Genomic DNA, 12,014 nt, shown 5'->3' with positions numbered 1-12,014 from the left:
CTCTGGAGTTATATGATCCAAACCATCTCCCTTATCCCCCTCCACCGCCACCAGCCATTCGATCTGGGTCCTACATGTGTTATCATGGAAAACCTATTTCATTTTTGTGCTTCTTCTTAAAATAAAAAACTCCTACCTTCTGTCTTAGAATCAATACTGTGTATTGATTGGTTCCAAGGCAGAAGAGCAATAAGGGTTAGACTATGGGAATTAAGTGATTTAGCCAGAGTCATACAGCCAAGGAGTGCCCAAGGCTAGATTTGAATCCAAGACTTCCTATGTCTAGGCTTGGCTCTCAACCCACTGAGCTACCCAGCTATCCCTGATGTTTTCTTCATTTACAAATATATCCCTTGCTGATCAGCCAAGTCTTAGAACAGGATTAAAGGGGGTAGGGTGGGGGTGGAAGAGCTTCTGGTCATTATAGTTACACCACCATTCAGTTTGGGTTTTCTTCCTTTCCATTTATATTGTATCTTTTTTGTGTCATTTTTGTGACCCTGCTTGCTTCCTTCTGTAACAATTCATATCATACATGTGGCAGCTGATGGTGTAATAGCTAGAATCTTAGACCTTGAATCAGGAAGAACTGAGTTGAAATCTGGCCTCAGACACTTACTAGCTATGTGACCCTGGACAAGTCATTTGACTGCTATTTGTCTTAGTTTCCTCTTCTGAAAAATGGGGATAAGAACAGTTCCTAACTCCTAGGACTGATTTGATAATCAAATGAGATGATAATTGTGGAACACAGCACAGTACCAGGCATAGCTATTATTATTATTTTTGTCATTTCTTATATTGCAGTGATATTTCAATATATTTATATTCTACAATTTGTTGAACCATTTCTTTATTGAGTGGTCTCATCTTTAGTTTCTGTTTCCTTTGTTTTGTTATGAATTGTTGTTTAGCCATTTTCAGTAAAGTCTGATTCTTCATGACCCCACTTAGAATTTTCCTGGCAAAGATACTGGAGTGCTTTGCCATTTTCTTCTCCAGCTCATTTTACAGATGAGGATACTGAGGCAAACAGGATTAATGATTGCCCAGTTACACAGTGTCTGAGGCCGTGTTCTGAATAGTTAGGTTTATATGGGAAATCTTTCTGCCTTTGCCCTTTGTAATTGTACACACCTAGCAGTAAGACCTGGATCCAAGGGAATGAACATTTGAACCCCCACCTCCACCTTTTTTTGTTTGTTTTATTTTGTTTTGAGTTTAATTCCAAATTATTTTTCAGAGTAACTGGACTAATTGTGGCTCTGTCAGTCATGAATTAGTAGCGTGCCTATCTTTCCCCAGCTTCTCCAGCATTGATGATTTCCATCTTTTGTCATCTTGGACATCCTGGATGTGAGGAGAAACTTCAGAATAGCTTTAATTTATATTTTTCACTCTATTAGTGGTTCAGAGCAGATTTCCATATGGCTAGTAATGATTTACAACTTTTATTTGAGAATTATTTTTTTTTATATTCTTCTACCACCTTTCCATGGGAAAATAAATGACTCTGTATTGCATTGTCTGTATTTGGATTAATTCTCTACTTATCTCTGATATTAGACCCTTATCAGGGATGCTTGATGAAAGAATGCTTTTTCCTCATCTGCATTTTTCCTTCTTATCCTGGCAGCATTGATTTTGTTCATGCAAATATTTTCCATTTTATGTAACTTCAGTTCTCTTTGATCTTGAGTGAGCACCTGTCTCTTACTTGGTCAAGAGCTCTTCCTTTATCCATAATCTAGGAAAAGAACCTGATTTCCCCCCCCCCCCCCCCCTTACTTTTTGTTTATAGTATAACTAGTCATATTTTGGTCCCAAAGCCTTTGACTTTATTGGTTCCTTTTTTCAAAAGTCCTTCATAGTTTTTACACTCATGTTCTAAAGCCCTTTACCATTCTGACATTCCCTGTTAGGAAGCCCCTTACTGCTAGGTACCATTCGACCATCCCCTGTTCTATTACCTCTCCCAACCCAGACATTGGATATTCTCAGAGCCTTTCTTGCACTAACATTCTAGTCATTATTGTCATCGTCGTTGTTGTCTTCTTCTTCTTCTTCTCTTCTTCTTCTTCTTCTTCTTCTTCTTCTTCTTCTTCTTCTTCTTCTTCTTCTTCTTCTTCTTCTTCCTCTTCCTCTTCCTCTTCCTCTTCCTCCTCCTCCTCCTCCTCCTCCTCCTCCTCCTCCTTCCTTCTTCTTCTTCTTCTTTTTTTTTTTTGCGTTTCTTTGCCTCTCTAGCCCTTCCTGCATATCCTGACCATTTTCAGCTTTTAATAAATGCTGCCTGATTTGATTGATGGATTCTGGGGTAGTGGGAAGTTCCTGGACATCTTGTCTCTAGATTTCAGAGACGATTAACTTGTGAGCTCATCAATGCCATTTAAGCCTCTAAAAATGGATAGCTTTATAGTTTTACAGAGACTTATCCAAAGTACCTTTGTACTAACGATTGACTTCCCCTCTATTTACAGAATTTACATGGTGGTAATTAGTGGTTAATCATTCTGTTTCTTTTAAAATATATACATCATAAAAAGTGATCTGGCCCAGCCAGAGCTTGGAGGACTTTGGAAGGGCCCAGCCTTCAGTCCTTTGCCGCTGATATTCTGAGGCGGCACTTCCTGCCTGCCTGCTGCCAGTCAGTCCTGGGATTCTCATTGAGAAGCCTGTGGCCGGCCGACTACTCCTGGAAAAGGTGATGGGAGAGGGGGTTCCTTGAGGCTGGTGGTAAGGCTCAGAGCAAGAGCTTTCTTGTAAAAGTTTGGCCCAAACCTGTGATTTCATTGACGTATGGAACTTCCAGGTGAACAGACTCCTCTTTCTCATTCAGGTCAGCCCCTTCTCTGCAAAGGCTTGGAGCAGATTGAATGTTTTAAGCGACTTGGCTAGTAGGGTCAGATAGTTAAGATGGGTCAAAAGTGGGATTTGATTCTGGGTCTTCCTGGCTCTCAGGCCAGATTTCTTGACTGCTACATCCTATGGCCTCTAATCTGTGCTTTTATATGAGGTGGGAAAAGTGGAAGTTGGAACTCTTCAGTCCTGAGATCGTTTCTACATTCCAAGGGCAGAGCTGTAGCCATGGGAGAATTTTTAAATAGACAGTAATTCATTCATTCATTCATTCATTCAGATTGTAGAACCACAGGGTTTTTGAGCTGGGAAGGACCTTGGAATATAGGACATCACAACTTGGAGGGGCTTGGAACAGTGAATGCTACACCTGAGAATGTCAGGGTTGCAAAGGACCTTAGACCAGGGAATGTCAGAGCTTGGGGAGAAGCTTAGAATAGAGAATATCAGAGCTGAGAGGAGCCTTAGAACATAGAACACTAGTGTGAGAATCCTAAGGTTTTTCTCTGATCCTGTGACTTCTTTAAGTCACATCAAGTCATTTTTGACACCTGGAAGCAGCAATGTGAACAGAGGCTTCAAAACAAGTTTTCCAGAGACATTTTAAATGAAATTACTGTGGGGATTAGGGAGAGACTCAGAACTTGGGACCCAGGGGGGGAAGCTGTGTAGTTCAGTGGATGGACAGCCAGGCCTAGAGATGGGAGGTCTTGGGTTCAAATCTGGCCTTAGACACTTCCCAGCTGTGTGACCCTGGGCAAGTCCCATCGCCCCCATTGCCTAGCCTTTACCGCTCTTCTGCCTTGGACCAATACATAGTATTGATTCCAAGATGGAAGGGAAGGGTTTAAAAAAAAAAGAACTTGGGACCCCGGGCCCTGTTGGGCATTGAGGAGGTGGGGCACTGCCTTGGATTTTGTTGGTAGAGCCCTGATACCCCAAGGGAATGGGGTGGTTCTCTTGAGGGAGAGGACCGAGAGAAGGCATCTGATATCCTGCCATCACCAAGTTCCCTATTTTAACTCAGAGTCTTGCTAACAAATGGCTAAACCTGTTGATTCTCCTGTTGAAGGAGTATAAAGTGCTGTCAGGGTCCATTTAGGTCCAGATCCCTGGGGCAATGGCCCTCCTGCTCCTACCTCTCTCATTATTAGAGGTAGACGAGGTCTCTTGGGTCATTCCTTGGTTCAGTTCTTTGTATCCCCAGGAGGAAGTGAACTAATTAATTCCAACTTCCAGTCCTTGCCAGCTTGGAAAGATGAAGCAAAGCCATATGCCAGCATCCTTTTCCTGGCCCTGACATTTTTCTCCCAGCCGCTCGTATCAGATGGAGCTTAGGGACTTAGGTCATACACTGAGAGGCAAGAACTCCTGGCCCCAGGAGGAGCAGGAACAGGGTGGATCTTGGCTGGTGAATCAAACAGGTGGTGTCAAACCAGAGCAAACAAATCAGTATAGACAGGAGGCCCGGCTCCTGTTTGCCTGGCTCATGGATGAGTTTGCTGGACTGAATGGGAGAAGGCGTCATTAATTCTAAGCGATGGTTAGCAGCTGATAGAAATAATGAAGGATCCAAACTGTAAGCTTTTTCCATTTTTGAATACAGGAGATTTTCCTTTCTTCTCCTTTTTTTTTCCTGAGGGTATTTCCTTTGGCTAATCTGGGTGATTGGGGATGCCCACAGGGGACATTGGGCCTGGTAGTTACCTGTCCAAGCAAACAGTGGTCACCACAGGTTGACCCTGGTCAACAGAATTCCCATCCCTGCCAATGGTTCTTTAAAAAAAAAAACCAAACACCTTCCTTTCTGTCTTGGAATTAATACTGTGTATTGGCTCCAAGGCAGAAGAGTGGTCAGGGCTAGGCAATGGGGGTCAAGTGACTTGCCCAGGGTCACACAGCTAGGAAGTGGCTGAGGTCAGATTTGAACCCAGGACCTCCCAGCTCTAGGCCTGGCTCTCTATCCAACTTACCAAAGGTTTAAAAAGACCAGATGGTGCCTTGAACTTCTTTTGCTCAAGGTAAAAATGCCAGCCTTTGCCAGAAGGAATTTTAGCACATTCAATTTTGAAACTGGGAACACTGTGGGAAAGTCTAGAGATTGTCATGTGTGCTCTGGGGACTGAGTACATTTACCAGTTGAAACCCCGGGCAATCTGTGGCACACCAGCCCTGGCATCCCCTCGGGAATCAGTGAATTAAAATAAGGAGAACAGTGACCTAGAATTCTGTTCTCCAAGTATGCTGTGAAGTCCTGTAAGAGTTTCAGAGCTCTGAACCTCCCATACCTGCCAAAGAGGCTTCTATGTGATGGCAATGATTATTCATTGTGTACCTAAGTTGTCTGATTTTGGGTGAATCACCTCTTCTTTGTACCTTGGTTTCCCCATATGTCAAATGAGCTGTTCAAGTCTTTGCCTTTAAAGCTCCTCCCATCTCTAATATTCCCTGTTTTAAAAGGAGCAGGTAGGATGATGTAGAGAACGTGGAAATGAGACGAAAATGAGCCCAGCTCCAACAATTTTTTAAAAAGATATTTTACTTCCCTAATTTCGCATAACAACCATTTTCAACACACCCTTTCCAGATATATAAGAGCCAGATTGTATCATTTCCTCCCTTCTCTCTCCCCTCTCAGATATGGGAAGATTATTCATGTCTTATCATGCAAAACCTATTTCCATCTTTGTCATTGTTGTAAGAGAACACTCATGTTAAACCAAAACATCCAAATAAAACCATAAATATACTAATTTAGAAGATAGTCTGCTTTGATCTGCATCCAGCTTCACCAGTTCTCTCTCTGGAGATGGATAGGATTCATCATAAGTCCTTCAGAATTGTCCTGGATCTTTGCATTATTGCTGAGAGTAGCTAAAGCTTTCACAATTGATCATTGTCCAATTGCTGTTCCTGTGTACAAAACTGTCTGCTTTTTCTGCACATGTTTGTTGAAGGCCATCTCCTCAGATAATTAAACCTTGAGTTTGGTGCAGACCTTCCTAATCTTGTTAAACTAAGGAGGGTGGAGAAATGCAGGGTTCCCAACACCTGATTCTGTTAGTCCAAGTATCTCTATTGTTATTGATCAGGGAATAGTTTTAAAAGTCACACCTGGTTCTGCTTATTTCACTCAGCATCAGTTCATGGATTTCTTTCTAGCACTTTCTGAAATCATGCTGTTTATCTTTTCTTATAGCAATACTACACTATCACCATCATATATCACAATTTGTTCAGCCATTCCCCAATTGATGGACATCCCCATAATTTCCAATTCTTTGCCATTGCAAAAAGGGTAACTATAAAGATTTATCTGGGAGCTTTCCAGCTCCAGGAAGGAAAAGGTTTGCCATTCTTGCCGCTCAGAGCTAATATCTTAGGGGCAGAGACCAAGGTTGCAATGGTGGTGACTTGATGGGGATGAGAGTGTAAATGAGATGATGGTGATACGAGATGGCCAGAGTGTAGGCACCATGGTGATGATATAGATGACAGAAGGCATATTATATGCCAGTGATGGAGAACTTTTAGTGACCAAGTGCCTAAACTACAATCCTCATTGTTGCATGTGAGCCCCCCACCTTACTCCAGATAGGGGAGGGAGGGAGTGCTCCCATTGGATTGTTGGGCAGAGGGATGGGTGATGGGAGAAATATCCTCAGGAGTGTGGAGAGGGAGAAGGAAACAGTCCCTTCCGGCACACTCTGGCACATGTGCCATAGGTTCACCAACATGGATATATGCTATTATTAAATTTTGATTGGATAAGTTTGGAGATAGCATACATGGGGTATGTAATACATCGGAAGGTGTGTTATACACAGCAATGAAAATGGATATATGCTATTATTAAATTTTGACTGGATAAGTTTGGAGATAGCATACATGGGACATGTAATACATTGGAAGGTGTGTTATATACAGCAATGAAAGGTTTGTGAAATCTGCTGTAGGAGGCCGCTATAATATCAAGAATAGACATTATGGGCATGGAGCTATTGTTGTTCATCTTGTGTATTGCTTGGAACTTGCATTCACCTGTAAGACAAGGACTAATTTTATTTCCTATAATGTCTCTCTACCTTGCAACTCAATATAATCTTGTAATTATTGGCTGAATTTTCTCAGAGTTCGACATCACAGATTTGTGCTTATGCTTTTTTAGAGCTGTTTGAATGCATACTCAAAAGATAGCACTCCGATACTAATGTGCTTTTCAATAACAGCCCTTTTTTTTTAATTATAAAATTCCATCAATCAGGCCAGCTAGGTGGCTCATTGGACAGAGAGCCAGGCCTAGAGATAGGAGGTCCTGGGTTCAAATCTGTCCTCAGATACTTCCCAGCTGTGTGACCTTGGGCAAGTCATTTGACCCCCTTTGCCTAGTCCTGACTCTTCTGCCTTGGAACCTCTGCTTAGTATTGATCTTAAGACAGAAGGGAAGGGTTAAAAAAATTCCATGAATCAAACCCAGCAGCAACGTCTGTGAGAATTCAGGGATAATGCTGACGAAATGTTTCATCGGAACTCGCCCACAGACAAAATCCCCATCACTTGTGGGCTCCTTCACTGCATTCTGTCATATTCCCATTTCCCATTGGACTATGCCATTATTCTTGCGATTTAGTCTGTGGTGCTTGCCACTGTAGAATGACTTACATAATAAACAGGAAAAACCAAACCAAGCTAAAAAAATGGAAGCCGAAGGCCAGGGCTCTTCTAAGAGCACAAAAGTCCTGGAGGCCCACCGTGGAGCCCAAAAGCCAAAGTGGGATCCCCCCGTAGCACGGTGAAGCCCCAGACTCGGAGATTCCAGGGGAGGAACGTCAGATTGTGGATCGTGGAGAAGTTCCAGAATTTTGAATTGCTCTCGTTTGTCCCCAGGCCTGCTGTAACGTGGATGGACGGCACAGCCCCTTCCCTCTCTGCCATCTGCAGCAGGAGTGAGGAGACGCCCCTGTTCACAATGAGAAAGGACCCCCAGCCCCTGCGTCTGATGGTAAGGAGAGCCTCAGGGCTCCACCAGGGCTTGGCGCCGGCTCAGAATGTTGAGGCTTCGTTTGCTTTGTCTCTGGCCCAACAAGTCCTTCTTTTTTCCCTCCTTTGATGATAATACCAGAGGCAACTGGACAGAGCAGTGGGCCTGGAGTCCTAGAGCCCTGAGTTCAGATTTGCCCTCCGAAAAGAACTAGCTGAGTGATCCTAGGTGAGTCATTTTAACTGCTTCCTGCCTCAGTTTCCTCATGTGTAAAATGAGGATAATAATAGCCCCTTCCTTCCAGGGTTGTGAGGACTGCAGGAGATATTTGAAAAGCACTTAGCACATAGTAAGTGCTTTATTAATGCTTATTCCTTTTCCTGCCTTTCCGATAAGAATAAATAAAACATTTATGAACTGCTTAGCATGGACTAGGCCTCAATATTGGTCTGCCAGCTTCTACTAAGCATCCTCTATGTGCCAGGCCCTGGGGTATGTGCTGAGGACAAATGGCATGGTTTGTCCCCTCAAGGAGTTTGCTGACTTTAGGAAGAGACGATATATACAATCTAAAATAAATATAATACAAGTCTTTATAATATAATTGTGATTATATTACATATAAATTATAGAATAATATAATATAAAAATAGACTACAATATAAATATGTTCCATATAAAAATGTGGGGTAATTTTTTTCTGTGTGGAAAGTTAGTACCAGCAGGAGAACTTAAAAAACAAACCCTTCCCTTCTCTCTTAGAATCAGTACTGTGTTCCAAGGCAGAAGAGTGGTAAGGGCTAGGCAGTGGGGGTCAAGTGACTTGCCCAGGGTCACACAGTTTGTTTTTTTTTTTTTAAACCCTTACCTTCTGTCTTGGATTCAATACTGTGTATTGGCTCCAAGGCAGAAGAGTGGTAAGGGCTAGGAAATGGGGGTCAAGTGACTTGCCCAGAGTCATACAGTATGCTTTTTTTTTAAACCTTACCTTCTGTCTTAGCATAAATTCTTTTTTTTTTTTTAACCCTCACGTTCCATCTTGGAATCAATACTGTGTATTGGTTCCAAGACAGAAGAGTGACAAGGGCTAGGCAATAGGGGCCAAGTGACTTGCCCAAGGTCACATAGCTGGGAAGTGTCTGAGGCCAGATTTGAACCCAGGACCTCATGTCTCTAGGCCTGACTCTCCCAGTCACCCAGCTGCCCCCGGGGGACTCTTAAATAATAATTTATAAAATTTAAAATTTTACTTTACATTCATTTCCATATATAAGTGTCTCTCTAAAGAGCCATAGCTTGTGGCAGAGAATAAAGAGCAGAAATAAAAAGTGGAGTAAGCTGAAGTCACACATTCACTGTTATCTCCCTAAGGAGATTGTATATTATTGTTTGGAATACTATCATGGGTATAATGGTCATTGTTAATAAGATAAGGTGTTTTTTTGTTTGTTATTTGGCAGTTGTTTTTCATTCATGTCTGATTCTTTATAAGCCACTTGGAATTTTCTTGGCAAATTGCTGGAGTGGTCCGCCATTTGCTTCTCTAGCACATTTGACAGATGAGGAAATAGAGGTACACAGGGTTAAGTGACTTGGCCAGGGTCACATAGCTTCTATGTGTTTGAGGCAGGATTTGAACTCGGGTCTTCTTCCTAACTCCAGGCCTGGTGCTTTATCCACTGTGCCTAGGTGCCCATTAGGTGGTAGTATGATTCTCATTTTCCAGACATGGAACTGGAGTCTCAGAGAAGTTCAGTAAGTGATATGCCCAGGGTTACAGGTGTCTGTGGTAGGATTTGAACCCAAGTCTTTTTGGCTATACGGCCTTTCCATGCTGCTTTTTTCTAAGGAATGCTTTATAAGTCTCACCTCTTAGAATCTCCTCTGTATTATCAGCAGGGGTAGAGATTGATGATGGTGATAATTAATAAGAATAATAACCAGCATTTCTAGAATACTTCATAAGTTTGCAGAGCACTTTATGTAATTCTCTCATTTGGGTCTTATAATAATCTTGTACGGTTGGTACTATTGGTTTCTCCCATTTTATAGATGAAGAAACTGAGGCAGAGAGATTCAATAACATGTCTTTGGACACTAAGCTTACATATCAGAGGCAAGATTTGTACCCAGGTGAGATGAGAGCTATATTACATGCCTTATTTATCCCCATTCTATAGCTGTGGAAACTGAGGCATTGGGACTGAGGTGCTCTTGTCCATCATGACATGGTTAAGTGAGAGAGCCAGGACAAGAATCCAGATCATTTGGCCCCGAGCCCAGAATGCTTTCCCCTCTACTTTTGAATTCTCCTGTTTTTCTAGGTTTTATTCTCAGCTCAGGACTCTTGGCATTGAGATACAGAAAGGTCTGCCTGAAAATGAATGAGCTGCTTTGCTAGGCAGCTGCCATCGGTCATGTAGCCCAAAGGCTGCCCGAGTTGAGGAACCTCCTGTCCCTGAATGTGCCTCAGTGTGCTCTCTGATGTTTTATGGGACCCAATCTGTGTGTGCCGCTCAATATGCTGTTTGGCCATTTTCTTCTTCCTGACAAAATCTGTTCTGTGTTGCTTTCCAGGAGGCTGTTGCATGAGTCAGGGTCTGGGCTCTGTGATGGTGTAGGGCCTTCTGTACAAAAGCCTTATTGGTTTTAGAGGGGGAACCCATTGCTTTTGAAGGCGACCCATTCTACTTATTAGAGATGTTGGCCTCACCTCAGGGCAATATTTGCCACTTTGCAACATGTAACCAGATTCCAGCTTCAGCCTTAGAGGCAAGAGGTTTCCATGATGCTGTGCTTGCATTCCCAAGCTAGTACAGTGTCTAGCACATATTAAGTGACTATTAAATACTTTTTGATTGGATTGCCCTCTTCAGTTTCATTTAGGACCTCAGAATCCTCCCCTGCATCCAGCTGGGCAGTCCTGGAAGGTGTCAGAGAAACAGGGGATGGGGGGGGGGGGCAGGTGCTACATGAGGCTCCCCTAAGGAGCATTTTCTCAGTTCTTTCAATTACACAGTGTTTATTTCATTTTCTTGTTCCTCTTAACATTGTTGCAGTCATTGTTTGTTGTATGTTGATTTCTGGTTCTGCTGACTTTTTTGTGCATCATTTCATACAAGTCTGCCCAGGCTTCTCTTATTGCTTCTTTTGGCTCAATAGTATTCATAGAACACTTATTTAACCTTTCCCTATTCTATAGGCACCTGCTTTGTTTCTGATGCCTTTAGCTCCTTTAGAAAGGACTCTTAGAATATTTTGGCCCATTGGTGATGCCAACTGTTAACCCCTTTATCAAAGCCAAGAGAGTTCATGTGTATATGGGGAAGAGGGGGGCGGGGGTTCCAGGCCACTGCTCTGCTGGGGACTTGTGCTTTTGTGTCTCACCCTGTTCAAAAGGAAAAAAATGTATGCATACACACACACGCACACACACACACACGTGTATAAATTTAAAAATTAGGTAACTAGGTACTGTGTATTTAGAATTTTGTATGTTTTAGAGAAAAAGTGGGGTTCTGGGAAACAGAGTCCTGGGGTACAAAATTCAAATTACACAGTACCTACTATATACAGACACAGCATCATGGAAACCTTTAAGAATTTACATATCCATAATCCATCCATCCATCCATACATCTATACATCCATATACACATATACATACATGTGTAGGTACTTGTACATATAATATACATGTATGTCATTGAATACAGGAAAACATTTTACTAATACTCATAATACTATATAATAAAACATAATTATATAATAAAATGGCTAATACTTTAATATTAATAACTGATGAATAATTAAATTATAAGGATATAATTTTATTAATTATAGAATATATATAAATAAAAATGTTTGCTCTATAAATATAATTGTTATATTTTATATTGTAATTCTATATAATATTAGAAGTAAATTAGAAATAAAATAAATATATGACAAAATAAATAAAATTCCTGAAGGTTTTCGTGATGCTTGTCTTTATCTCCAGGACCTGCTACATAGTAGTTACCTAATTAATGCTTTTAGCCCAGAATTGAACCCCAGTGAGTGCCTTTTTGCTACAAATGGTGGCTATATAGAGAGTTTCTACAATCTGCTTGTTACTGGAAGGAAGGAAATAAACATTTATTAAGCACCTACTATGTGGCTGGCACTGTGCTCAGTG

The 12,014-nt window shown here is 41.8% G+C and overlaps 1 protein-coding gene across 4 annotated transcripts in view; it reads left to right on the top strand.

Moving 5' to 3' along the window:
• LOC100009818 (uncharacterized protein KIAA1671) overlaps nt 1-12,014 on the top strand; it is a 267,176-nt gene that overhangs the window by 72,189 nt on the left and 182,973 nt on the right. For all 4 annotated transcript variants that reach the window (XM_056821576.1, XM_007490054.3, XM_007490055.2 and 1 more), the window contains exon 2: nt 7,744-7,858. The gene's annotated coding sequence lies outside the window, so the exon portion shown is untranslated. The remainder of the gene's footprint in view (nt 1-7,743; nt 7,859-12,014) is intronic.

Source organism: Monodelphis domestica, chromosome 3 (genome assembly GCF_027887165.1).
Source record: "Monodelphis domestica isolate mMonDom1 chromosome 3, mMonDom1.pri, whole genome shotgun sequence".
NCBI classification, from domain to species: Eukaryota; Metazoa; Chordata; class Mammalia; order Didelphimorphia; family Didelphidae; genus Monodelphis; species Monodelphis domestica.
This window is presented reverse-complemented; position numbering and strand designations above follow the sequence as displayed.